The sequence below is a fragment of the Tigriopus californicus genome, chromosome 11, assembly GCF_007210705.1.
Source record: "Tigriopus californicus strain San Diego chromosome 11, Tcal_SD_v2.1, whole genome shotgun sequence".
Taxonomy (NCBI): Eukaryota; Metazoa; Arthropoda; class Copepoda; order Harpacticoida; family Harpacticidae; genus Tigriopus; species Tigriopus californicus.
This window is the reverse complement of record NC_081450.1, coordinates 6,695,800-6,709,893: the sequence shown is the minus strand read 5'-3', so window position 1 is coordinate 6,709,893 and position 14,094 is coordinate 6,695,800. Positions and strand designations below refer to the sequence as shown.

The following is a 14,094-nucleotide window of genomic DNA, read 5'->3' as shown; positions in this document are numbered from 1 at the left end:
GGTTCGTTTGTTTACTGGTACCAGTGCCAGTGATTGCAATTTTGGGGCTGCAAAACACGTTTTTGAGAAGCTGACCCTTCATTCACATTGCTATATGAGGAAAGGTCACCTTCGTTAAAACCAGTTTTGAAACGCCAATTTTGCATCACTGGCAATGGCAGGTAAGTTTGTTTGCTGGGTACCAGCCATAGAAAACCATAACTAGAAATGCTTAAGTTCAACAGGAGCTGTACCGCAATGAGCCATGTTTTCAGGTCAGCTGACGCTGGTGGAAATGGAAACAAAGATATTTCGTTAAATCTCGCTTCAGGCAAGTTGAATTATTATCATTGAAACGTTTGTTATTCCTCTTTAATCTTAATTTCTTTTGAATCTTACAAATATACAGGTAAAAGAGTGGTAGAATAAAAAAAAGATGCTTTTTAGGGCATAATACACGTAACATGTCATAAAAAGATTTGGAACATTAGTAGAGTAAATTCATGTTCTCTATTTGATTGCCCTTGTTTAGCCAACGGATTTCGAAAAATCTCGAAAGTGTATAACAAAAATGTATCCAACATTGCAACGCAATGATGAGGCATTTGGAATTTCGTTTCAACTCTCCTAACAATGTGCTTGAATGTGGGCGACATGATTGCGCCTATACGTAAACAAGGTAATTCCGACACCTCTGGAGGTCAGCCTGAAACCCAGGCTTCTTCCTTGCGTTTCAGTTAAGTTTTCCACACAATGATAACTTTAAATTGAGCCCCATTTTCACCTCTTCAAAATTTCGTTCTTAAAAATGTGGTTGGACAACTTACTCAAACCCGTTTTATGAAGCGTGCTGGACGAGAGCAATTGCTTGACAAGGAGTCTTATTAGGGTTTCTACTCTGAATTTGGACGAGCCGTAAACGATTTCAAATTTGCACCATAGCTGTCCTAAGTAGCTTGACTACGAATGAAACATTTTTTCCACCAGCGAGAGCTGAGACGAAACATGCGATCGCAGCGCCCTTGATCGATCTATATATGAGTTATCTATGGTACCAGCTCTTGCCTAAATGTCCGAATAGCTAGAAGAATTCTTGTCAGACATGTGAAAACTTGAGAATCGTAGAAAAAACCGAGCTAAACGTGTAACGAATAAAGAAATTCGACTTGCACAAAAAAAGGGTTACGGGTATGATGAATTCGTGTAGGGATTCCAAATTATTTTTGGTGTTAGTGGTTGCCAGAAACAAATTTATTTTTTAATAGGCGCAAAAGCCGTTTGCTGCATTTATTTGCTAAAATTGATAGAGACTCAATAGTATTTCATGATTATTCATTGAGCTTCTTCTATTTTTTTTACGTAAACTACGTTACAATCGCTATAATTGACCCTAAAACCTGTTGTTGGACAAGTATCATGGATACTTTTAAACATTTATGATAAGATACCTTTGTTTCTCCGCTAAATACTGCAAATCTTCTCAGCTTTTTCCCAATACAGTAGCTCTCCCATTCCCATTTTGTTCTTGTTTTTAGCCCAGGTCTCTTCACCCTGAGAGATAGCTGAAATGTGTGTGGTGTCTCATTGTCTCTTTGAACGAGTTTGGATCACAGATCATACAACGACTAGATGTCGCATTGGCCCGACCTCAGTTTGAGGAAAAATGAATTTTAGTATTTAATCAACAACTCTGTACACCAAAAAAAGCAGGGTGACTACCTGATCACTAGCACGACCTACAATCGCTGGGTCTTCAACGAATGCCATCAGTGGCAAACTCACTCAAAATCCGGCCACGCTGGCCGATGAAAAAGCATGAGTCAGTGTACACCAAAATTTATGTATCAGCTGATGAAGGCAAGTGTTCGCATTTTTCCTCGCGCTATGCGAGGTCTAGTCATTACATGGTCTGTGGTTTGGATTCCCTTTAATAGTAGTAGAACAGCTGATAAAGCTGAAATATCTAGAAAACGAAGGGAAATGTTCGTTTTGGCGATTCTATGCTTTTTCTGGAGAATCAATGTCTGTGCATCAGGGTGTGCTTCACATCACCTGATGTTATCCATCTCTCGTTCGTTCATTAACTCTGTGAACGAGATTGGTATCAAGTGAGTTTCTTTAAAAAGCTGGATAACTTTGTAGATGATTTTTTTTTGTGGATGGCAGAACTATTTTGATGACTTGAAAACGAGGAGAAATGTCGGTTCTGACGGTTGTGAGCTTCAAAATCTGCCCGCCCAAAACCAGAGCGAATAGCATTCTTGACTTGTTTTTTTCCAATGACACTGATCTGATCCAGTTTGTCCATGTGACACCTAGTAATCTGTCAGATCATCATTTTCTCGAGATAGGGTCGACCATTACTCAAAGTCGGCGTGCTCTAGAGTAAGACCGGCCAAAAGGTCGGTCTGGCTAAGTTCAAGTTCAAAGATGAACATTGGCCCTTGATTATAGAAAGGTTAGGGGAGCTTGGTCTCATTTCAAGCTGAAAAAGGAATCGTCCGTAGATGTAGCCTTAGACAAAATGATTCTAGTTTTTGAGGACGTCTGTACCACTCTAGCAATCTTGAATGTGTTCCACAGGCGGGGCACATTCTAAAATTCCGAAGTATAGGAAGCAATTGTTCAAAAAGAGTTGCAAACTAGCAAAAAGGCTCCAGAGCAAATTTGAATCCAGTAGTTGTGGCTAGCCTTCAAAGAAAGTTGGATTTAATCCAAGGTAGAATTAAGGCCTCCATTGAGACAGATCAGTTGAACAAGGAAAGTAGAGTTGTTCAAGAGGTGAGGTCGAATCCGAGGGTTTTTCTCTTATGCAAACTCTAAGAGAAAGTCAAACACCCTGTAGGCTTTTGAGGTCGATGGGGAAGCCATAGACAATGTAGAGACTATGGCCAACATACTTGGAGATCAGTTCTCTAGTGTGTTTTTCAACTCCACTGAGTTTAGGAGCAACAGTCCATTGCTCTATTGATGAGTTTGTTGGGACTGGCAAGGCTTGTCAAGTTGAGCATTTAGATGATCTTGTAGTCACAGATCAGGATGCTTTAGAGGCCATCAGAGACTTGGGACTCTCGAGCTTCCCTGGCCCTGATGGAGTGACATCTCAGTTTCTGATGAGATGCTCACAGGTTCTTGCTCCTGTTTTCTCGTACTTGATGCGTTGCATCTTGGACCAGGGCAAGTTCCCCTCTTCTCTGAAGGTAGCTCATGTTGTTCCAATTTTCAAAGGGGAGATAAGTCACTCCCCAGGAATTATAGGCCGATCTCTCTCACTTCGAATATTGCGAAGGTGTTTGAGAAGATCATGAAGTTCAAACTTGTTGAATTTCTAGAGGTCAATGAAGTCCTTCCTCCTAGCCAGCATGGGTTCCGAGCACATTTTAGCACGGTTACCCAACTGATTGAACATATAGAGCAGGTTATTGAGGGACTGGAGAGCAATGAATCAGTCAATGTAGTTTATCTCGACTTTGCCAAGGCCTTTGACAAGGTAGATCATGGCCTTTTAGTTAACAGGCTCCATGAGATTGGGATCGTGGTTAAAGCGTTCAAGAGAACCTTCTATGTCATATATCATCGAGCAGACTTGACTTTCTCAGAGTTCCGTACGGCAGTTGCAGAAGTTGAAGCCCTTCTAATATCAAAACCATTGATGGAATCGAAATCTGATGATGTCCCTGTTCTAACACCGGCTCATTTTCTAGTTGGGTTGGTTGGTGAGCATTCACTTTGTCCTCCCTTGGAGAAAAGACTGACGCTATATGAAAGATTCAAGTATCTAAACACGACGTTAGATCACTTCTGGAAGAAATTTATGAGCGAGTTCTTACCCGAGTTACACCCTAGAAGAAAATGGCGTCAAGAGACAAGAGAACCTTCTGTTGGAGAGTTGGTGGTTCTGATTGACGATCAATTGCCAAGAGGACTTTGGAAATTTGTGGTGATAAAAGAATTAAGCCGAGGACAAGATGGACGAGTCAGACAAGTCTTCATAAGAGATTCTGATGGTTCAGTATTGAAAAGACCCGTTTTAAAATTGCTCCCCCTAGATATTGAGCCACTCAACTAAACCGGTTTGAATCTTTTGATTCAAGGCCGGAGATGGGGTGGGAAAACATGTCAGTCATGAATTGACATCAAGCGTATTGTTTCAACGTTAAAAATAAATGAATAAGCGAAAAATAAATAATACATCCGAGTGGGCCTTCAACGTTACTTCAGTTTCAGATCATGGGAGACCTCATCGACCTCCATCCCAGCGAACACGATATGGATTTCGGGTGGAATAATAATCTGTCCGATTTTTCGGAAGAATTTCCTCCGACTCGGCATCCGCCGGCAGTCCGCGACCGGGAGGAAATCGACGTGAAGAACAGTCCATGGAACGATCGTTCGAGAGGCAAGAGATGCGTCGCAAAATTCTTCTCGTATTCACGATGAAGGAAGCTGGAACGACGTCATAGAAAGAATTCATCAATTTACACGAGACTTCCTTACTACAACGGAGGAGGAATTAAAAGGTCGTGTATTATGCATCGGAAAATATGATAAAAAAGAGGACATTGAAGCTCATCCTGTTTTCCAAAGTTTCAGGGACACGGTTGAAAAAACAGGCATTCTGATTGTCGATACCGAAGGTCCCAGCCAAAGACGCTTGAAGAATCATCGATTTCCTCTTGAAGATGATACGTCAATGGTCGAAGTTCTTCAACTGGGTGATATCCTTGGAAAAGGGTCATAATCCAGACACTTCAAGATTGCCGAGAAGAACACACAGGTTACAGATGTTTAATCCCCTGTCCCAAAATTGGGAAGAAATTCGGAAAGAAGATGTGATTTCCCTTGTCTCTTGGACAACTACTTGCATATCGCAAGTCTGGGCAAAACCGAAGGAATCTGAAGATCCATGGCTTTGGAGATTTCCCAGAGTGCGTCAGGAGCTGGTTGAATTCGAAATCGGTTTTTTGTTGTCCAGAGTGATGTTGCTTGTCACTCTGGCACATTCGGTGACAAAGAACGGATTGATGGACTTTTGGGGTCGGACTGCAATTCCTGGGTTGAACTCCATAATATCCATGCGATGTTCTTTGGTGAGAGTCCCGGGAGTTTTAGTCATTGCTAAATGGAAATCAATCCCGAAGGGCATCGAAATCATGTGATAAGACACTCATGGATTATTCAAATATTTGGAGGGACGAAAGTTTGGAAATGGAACCTTATTCAAAGTGTTCAAACTCGTCAATCCATCGTTACAATTAGCGAGTTGTTCAAGAAAAACGGCTCAAAAATAAGGATTTTTGATGCTCCAAGAGAAGATCCATTCTCACGATGGCCAAGGGAATGGGTCAAATGTGATGTGGGGGATATTTTGATCGTTGCCCAAACATTGTGGATGGCGACACTGGACTTGATGACACTCCAAAACCTCCCTGAGGATGCGAGTGTGCTTGAATACGTGAGATATATTCTTCACATTCGCAAGGAAGAGCCGTCCCTTACCGTAGCCGCTGCCAAGGACCGTGTATGGTGTTTCAAACCGTTCCGGAGCAATAACGTTCCAGGGTGTGTAACAAAACTTGAAGGTGTCATACCTCTCTCCCTATCTTCCCGGTGGTCCAGGCTCTGAAGTTCCTCGTCCGATTCGAAACATACGTCAGGTAGTGGTAGAATTGGCTGATGACCAATATTATCCACCTTTCAGAGCACACAACATTCCAACGCAGTTCCGTGTGGAGAATTACGATCCCCTCGAATTGGCTAAAGCAACTAGAGCCTCACCACCCAAGAGAGTAGCGCCGCAGAATGTCATTGCAGTTTTGAAAGATGGAAACCAATTCAGAATGCCTTACTCTCAATCAAAGCACTTCCTTGCAGATTGCAAGAAGACACGGATCAATTTACATCGAAATTGGTCCGGGAACGTCACTACGTGTCATCAAACGTGACCCCGGTAAAGAGAGAGACCCAGACCTCTTTGGGGTGTGTGGTAGATGTGGCAGTTCAGAACATGTCAGAGCTTGTTGTGATGTTGCCGAAAGTGATCTCGATTGTCTCTACCCTCTGTGTCCTTTGAAGAGAGATCACCAGACGAAAGCTTGCCGCACTCTTCATCACGTGTGCTCTATGTGTGGGAGGCGAGGTCATCAAAGAATTCACCACGAGTCATTTACGCCCATCGAATTGAAGAATTTCTTCGATTACTTTTCGCCTTGGGGATTCTATACATGCCTACCGATATTGAATGGAGTGGAAAGCTTTCCAAGTAAAGACGCTGATTTTCGGTTTGGTTTCTTTCTCGTTTCCAAGATTACGGTCCAATGAATGCCCATGTTACTTGGATTCGGCCAACGTCTGGTCGAAGAAGGCGTTGTTCCGATACTTTGGTGAAGTCCGATGGACTTCAGGCCGGAGATGATGTGGTGTGAACTCGTCGGAAAAGAGGGCGAGAGTGAGGAATCCTCGTGAGAAGATCATTGTGAGGAAACGAACCCCAATGATGAGTAAAAACAAGTTTAGTTGCATTTTTCATCTTCCAGAAGAAAGAGTTCGTGAAAGAGACCAAAGTCTTCTTAATTATGAAGTCTAAAACTCGTAGTTTTTGGTGTATAAATTGATTAGAGTGTAAATTAGGGCTCGATCATCTTGGGCTTAGTTGATTAAGTTCACACCCTTTGATTGGTATTCATACGTCAGGAGAATCCAATCAATCCGGACTTGGCCCATACTACTGGGGGCCAAATCCAAAACAACTTACCATCGTCAAACAAAAGGTCAGATCAATCCAACACATTTCGCTGTCAAAGAATTATTTAGAATCGATCCTTTCACTTGCTTAGTTCTAGATCTTAGAGTAAGGGTTTCGGAAACACATTCATCGCGTATATCGAAATGTAACGGGAACCTGAATACGGACTGAGGGTATCTTTGTCTTGGGTTTTACGGCCTTTATGTGAACATGTTCAACCTTATTTTTTTGTCACATGGTTTCCCATCGGCTTTTGTGACCACTTTTCAAGCGTATTAGTTATTAGCATGCAGCTGAGTTTGTAGTTGAGTTGAATGTAATTCAGAAGTTTTGAAATTCATCGGAAGTGTATTTCAATTTCATAGTCATTTAGTCTCACAAAATAAGAGCAAACCAATCTTGCTTTGAATTTGTTTTTCTTACTTTTGATGATCCACCGATCAGGACGGGCCTGTCATGGCATGTTCGAGGGGATTAAAGACGAGATCTGCAACAGATATAAGTCAATATGATTAGTTGACTGGTTTGATAACAATGAAATTAAGGCAGTGTTTATCATATTTATTGAGAACCTCATCATCGAGCGTGAAAGTCTAGGTTCCAACTTCATCACAAAGCGAGCACCTTAACCAGATCGTATTGAAGTAAACCTACAACAAAAAACCAGACATTCCCAAAAGGAATCTCCGACTGCCATCAAAGCCTAGAGGGGTAAAATATCACACCAACTAAAAAAAAAACCCAGCGAATGCATGTACTTGAACACTCGAGAGATTCGATCTGAACAACACCTATTCACATGGTAATGGTGTATGTGGTGGTGACATAATTCGGGTCATCGAGTTCGGGTTGAATGTGAACCAGTTGCATTTCTTGGACTTGATGCTCTGAGATGGGGCGTGGAGACAGTATGGGATGGACGAAATTCATGGATGACTGGCTGCTCTTGAACCACAATCTGGTGCGTCATGCCTTCAGCGGGCACTATGTACTCTTGTGTGACTCGTGACCCTTCGCTAAAAGCTGTTGTTGCTGCTGCTGTTGTTGTCGAAGATCTTCTTGGATCTTTTGATCTTGAATGGCCTTTGCTCCAGCTCAAAATCTTCTTTCCATCCGGATCATGGAGTACACCTTGAACCATGGGTAAAGTTATGATCGAGCATGACTGGCATCTTTCACGTTGTCATATTAGCAATTCCGTGGACCTTTTGAAAATGCTTCTTCAGCGATTCCTTGTTCATGTAGGTCTTCCGCAATCTTGCATGGGAAATGCCGTTCTTGTGGTCTTTGATCTTATTGTCGACTCAAACGGTTCTGACTGAACAACTCATATCACATTCCACACAATGGAACTTGTACTCTTTAATATGTTCCTCGTCTCGGTGATTTATGAGATATGATCCATCCAGAACTTTTTGCCGCAAAATTCGCACTCGAAATCCAACTCCTTGGTGTGATGGACGGCAATATGTTGGTCGATGTAGTTGAGGAATACATCTTCCCACAATGCTCGCACTCACGGTACTCGTGTTTACTAATCATCTGCTTGCAACAGTATTGGATCGGGACTTCTGAAATGCGCACCGGGCGCATTTGTCCGGATCCAAGAAATCGGTTTAACCTGACATTGGACAGATCCACTTCCTGGAGTTTTTTCTTCTTCCTCTGCTGCATCTGCGCCGCCGACGCATTGGGGCGTCGCTTGGAGGGCCGACCTCGTTCTTCTCACAACTGATCTCATGGAATCTTGAGCGATGTCTCGAGCAAGCACGTCTTTGCCACACCACCGACACACGCAATCTTGGGGCTTGCGGATGGCGGGCCTTGCGGTGTCGAGCCAGGGCAACTGGCATCCGTGAAAGTTCGATGGCAATCTCGACACTCGACCTCGGATTCCTGGGCTTTGTGAGCCTTGAGCTGATGGCTCTGAATCGTTCTTTTGGAGAACGACTTTATGACACTGATCGCAGATCTCACCCACATGGGCTTCAATATGCTTCATGGATAACGGCCCAGTTCCGGATGGGCGAATGGACAACCAATGGTGGACACACAATAAGCGATTGCTGGGCATCAATCCGGAGCTTCTGTTGGACTTGATCTTCGGTGGTAAAGGTGACGACTCGATCGACCGTCGTGGTCGGAGGGTGTGCCTTGCGAACATGGGCGGGTAAACTTGAGTTTAGGGCAACGCACGCCACACTCATGGACAGGTTGACCGATCGGTGGAGTTGATTGATATATACACCCCAAGAAGTCTCGCTCGACGCAAGTGTTAATTGCAATCGATGACGGACAGAAATGGCGATTAAGTTCATCTTTTTGGAAATCCTGGGCCACCATTGAGCTTGAAGCCACGCATTGCACGGGTTGGGCCATCCCGCAAAGCCCCCAACATCTTTTTGCGCGATTCGTTTCGCTTTTCTTTCGGCCCCTCTGAGGCCTGACTGAGCCCCGCCCCGTCTAAGTGGCTCATTCAAGGTCCACCCGCCTCATCGCCATCAACTCGGCGGGGGGCAGGCCACAGCCTAGAACCCTGGGCGACATCCTCCGCCAAGGGGAGGGCCCCCATCCGTACACGAAATCGAGCCAAGCCTGGATTTGTCGGCGTGAAAACCCGGGTAAGTGAACCACCACGACGGGGCTGGCTCGTCCGTTTTCATGGCTCAAGACAGGGCCTTGAGCCAGGCGCAGCCCGCACCTAGCACCAAGCGATGGCCGGACACGCCCCATCAAGCCCGACCCAAACTCACATCGGCCGTATGCCGCTCCGCAAGGAAGGGTCGCGGGGCTGTGAACTTGCCAGACGAAGGCGTGACCGTCCACCACCCGGTGGCATCAGACGGGACGAGCGGCGGCCGCGGTCCAAGCCGGGCATGCCCGCAAATTTCTGAGCCCGGGTTTTCATGCTTTCATCTTAATCGGTTTGGGATGAGCGGAATGTGGCGCCGGCTGGAGCGGTGCTCAAGTCGATGGAGGGCTGGCTATGGCTAGGGTAGCCACGCCCAAGAAGAGCAGGATGAGGCTGAAGGCCAAAGAGCAGCGCAGAACCCAATTGGCGCCATTGGATTCGCATTGGTGCAACCCAACGCTCGGCGACACCAGCCCGGCGTGCACGACGACGACGACGAGGACGACGAATCCCGATGGCCAGTGGACATAAGGCTGGAGCACGGCGGGTGTGGAAATTCAACGGGTTTTGGCCCACGGGCTGACCCTCCAATAAGCTGCAAGTCGTTTCTGCTGCCCCGTTCTTATTTACATGGGCTGACTTCTCTTCTTGCTGAGGGAGTTCTACTCGGCCACCCACACTGGGATTGGGCGATTTGGGCACAGCGGACCAGCGCGCTCGCTGAAAGTCAGCCAGTCATTTAAGATTGGACTACTGGATACGGCCAAAGAAAGGAGCAGGCCGGAGCGCTATCAACAATGAAGCGACAGGCTCTTATTAGTCCCACTCATTTAGAAAACCATAACTAGAATGCTTAGTTCAACAGGAGCTGTACCGCATGAGCATGTTTTCAGGTCAGCTGACGCTGGTGGAAATGGACAAAGATATTTCGTTAAAACTCGCTTCAGGCAAGTTGAATCATTCTCATGAAACGTTTGTTATTCCTCTTTAATCTTAATTTCTTTTGAATCTTACAAATATACACGTAGAAAGAGTGGTAGAATAATAAAAACATGCTTTTTAGGGCATAATACACGTAACATGTCAAAAAAGATTGACATTCTAGTAGAGCAAATCATGTACTCTATTGATTGCCCTTGTTTAGCAACCGTATTGAAAATCTCGAAAGTGTAACAAAATGTATCCGAAATTGGCAACGCAATGATAGGCATTTGGAATTTCGTTTCAATCTCCCAACAATGTGCTTGAATCGTGGGCGACATGATTGCGCCTATACGTAAACAAGGTAATTCCGACACCTCTGGAGGTCAGCCTGAACCCAGGCTTCTTTCCTTGCGTTTCAGTTAAGTGTTTCCACCACATGGATGAAAACTTTAAATTGAGCCCCATTTTCACCTCTTCAAAATTTCGTTCTTAAAAATGTGGTGGGACAACTTACTCAAACCCTTTTATGAAGCGTGCTGACGAGAGCAATTGCTTGACAAGGAGTCTTATTAGGGGTTTCTACTCTGAATTTGGACGAGCGCTAAAGAACGATTCAAATTTGCACCAATTTGTCCTAAGTAGCTGACTACGAATGAAACATTTTTTCCACCAGCGAGAGCTGAGACGAAAACATGCGATCGCAGCGCCCTTGATCGATCTATATATGAAGTATCTATGGTTGCCAGCGCTTTGTCCCAATTCCCCGACACGCAGAGATCCCCGGGGTCAGATTAAAGCGAATGACCACGGGCCACCGGATTCGATGTGCCTACAAAACCCATAGAGTACCAGTCTATACGCCCAAATAAACTCCCCCCCTAGCACAAAACAATAGGAACTGACCATTGTTTCAAAGACACATCTTCGCCTCGTGGGACGGCCTGGCTTTTTGGTCCATCGACAGACGGGTGGACCTAGATTCAGCCACCCTGTCAACCTGGATTTCGACACTTTGTCAACCTAATAGTCGGCTATGGCACAAAGGCCGTCCTGGTTGGCCATCGCCACGAGCAACGAGCGTTGGGATGGACCATCAGTCCAGACCAAACGTTCAAATGCCTACAAGGCCATTTTTTGAGGGCCTTACCTTTGAAATTGGATTGCATCAGATTGAAACTTGACTGGCATTAACCCAACGATCTAGACCGAAACTGCTAGCTGATAAATTTCACCGGCTGGCCCGGCCAGCGTGACCCGAGGGCCCAATTGGATAACATAGTGACCCGACATTCATCGAAAACATCGTCAAGAACCTTCTATACCCGGACATTTAAAGCCTCCTATCCCTGATCGATCAATGAGTCGCCAGCCTACCCTTGAAACCTTAAGACTGTGAAGGTCTCATCTCATCCCGGTTTAATCATCGCCACGAACAGTTGCGGCCATCTACTTTCAATTTCCCAGTTTGAGGTCATTTCCTCCTTTTTTCAAATGATTTTAGTTTTCTTCCTCAACATTCAGAACACTTGTAGCCTTGGAGTAAACATATATACACCAAATCTATAGAAAAAACACCCGTATCAAGAAAATTCCTCTTCTTTGAATCAAGTAGTTGCTTCATCTATTACCACCAGGGCAACTTTTTTTTCGAAGTCTTTTCATTCACCCTGGCCATCTGCCTGCCTGCGGAGTCTGCTGTTGATGTTTTCAAAACAACGCATGCTTCTGAACTGACTGACTGGGGTCCTCATGTCCTCATCACTCGTTTACATACTCACTTAGGCAATTAATCAATCAATCAGGCGGATTGATTGAGTCTGAATGACCTACGGACGACTCTGCGGGTGAGCTGATCCCATCGCATTGAAAACAAAGTCCACCGAGGCCCATCTCATCTAGCGGGTCCATCGACCGTTAACCCCGACTTGAACCGACGAATGGATGACGCTTATCCACGATTCTCGGTGGGTGCCTGGACTACCCCGCCCTACTGCCTCCTAGGAGCGGCAGGTCTGCTATGGACTTGGCCGACATAGCCCTTTGATTTGGATCGATGCCGCAAACACCCGAGCTCGAGCGAGCCCCTCAGGCTTAGACGAAGCCCCGGGGGCCCAAGGGGGCCCAAGGGAAATCCGGGGGGGGGGTGGGATGGGGGGGGGAGCGCCCCCCGGTTGAAAAATTTTGATGTCTGCCATTCGTCACGAAAAAGAGCGCAAGAAAACGCAAGCAGGACAAACTTCTTGGCGCACACTTAGAGCGGTAAGCGCCAGAAGGCCGACACGTTCAGTCCGTAATTTCAAGTCCAACGACAATTAAATAACGGCTGCCCCCGGGACTGGCGCGGGTCACGCTACACGGTCAGCCCTTAGCATTGGCCGGTTCCATCTTAGACAACGCCCAGAGTCCGAATTGGGCGCACTTACTGGCTGGTCAAGTGGCTCGCGCCCTAGCGTGTTCAACGTTGACGAGATCGTGGTGTCTGAGGACGAACGACCGGCCGAACCGCCTCTGGCGCCCACACTACGGCGGGGAATTCCATGGATTGGTCGGAAACGGGGCCGCGGGCCAAGGCTGCGCTCCAATGGGTCGGTATTTTGCTCATTCCTCGAATGTCCGCAATACCTACGCAAGCCTTTCTTCCCCATTCATCAGGTCAATCTGCTTGTGTCCTTGTGGCGCCATCCAGGCCATGGATCGTTGGTAAAACAAAAAATAGGACGCTAGTGAGTAGCTGTGGTCATGGCTCTAGAGGATCGCTTTCCATTTGCGATACTCTCTGTTCAACCCCAGCAGTGCGTGAAGCCATGCTTCGTTGGCCCGTCATTAAGTTACCGCATAATTTGCTGCCTGAACCTGCTTCAACAAATGCGGGAAACCTGCGATCATCTCCGGGGGTTAGAGGTATAATTGATTCGTACGGTTAGTTGTGACGACGAGCGGGCAATCATCCCAAAGTTGGACCCTTATCAAATGGTGTCCGAGCGAGAGAGCTGCCATCTGACGTACGAACGAACATGGCATCGTAGTCACGACTTTTTTCGACTTGGTATGACTTTTGCTTTAATTTCCAATTCAAGGACAATTTAATAGACTTCGGTATTAGAAGTCAAATCCCCTGGCTGAAGTCAGTAAAGCCTTGGCTTTGGCGCGAAGTTCTGGTGAAAAAAATCATAGTGTTTTTTTATTCCTTCGCGCAGGACTTGAAATATGCGGTGCTACTCAACCCGACGGATATGCCCCACCACCTGATAGTCGGCGAAGATAGTTCCTTTCGTTGAAGGTGTGGTCTTGGATTCGCCCGACCCCACCAAGAACGCGTTCTTTACGTGAACGTGGTCTCTCCAAGAGGCGTCATTCGACAGGACCTTAAAACCGGGCATACGGGTCTCACTACCCTAGGTTACATCTCGGGACGCCCAGAAACACCCACGATCGAACCTCTGGTTAGGCAAAGTCGTGTCCCCTTCGTTTCCCGCACTCACGCCGCGCCTTCTTTGCGGGTATAACGTGCGATTAGCCCAATCTTTAACCGAGGTGTTCCACAAAGGGGGTCCCTTACAAAGGCGGGTTTACGATCTGACCAATTGCACTTCGGAGAGAGGCGACTCCGGTCGACGATTTGCTTGCCCACCATTCAAGCATCTACTTTGATCGTTTTGGGCGCCGTCAAGGTTTGGGAAGTGGCCGTGGATCGGACAAGAAATGCCAATCACGATCCGGGCGCACCTTGTTCGATCATTACCTGAATACCGTGTCCCCTCCAATAGGGTCCAGGACTATTCGAACCGAAGAGGCATTGCCTCATCCACTTTAG

The 14,094-nt window shown here is 46.1% G+C and overlaps 1 long non-coding RNA gene and 1 pseudogene across 1 annotated transcript; one reads left to right on the top strand and one right to left on the bottom strand.

Annotated features, from left to right (window-relative positions):
- Positions 1-4,109: 4,109 nt before the first annotated feature.
- Positions 4,110-4,937, bottom strand: LOC131890313 (uncharacterized). Its single transcript, XR_009374297.1, has 2 exons — positions 4,612-4,937; positions 4,110-4,425 (listed from the first exon to the last, which is right to left on the bottom strand). It is a non-coding gene; the product is annotated as an uncharacterized LOC131890313 (long non-coding RNA).
- Positions 4,938-9,385: 4,448 nt separating this feature from the next.
- Positions 9,386-14,094, top strand: LOC131890737 (putative methyltransferase C9orf114; annotated as a pseudogene).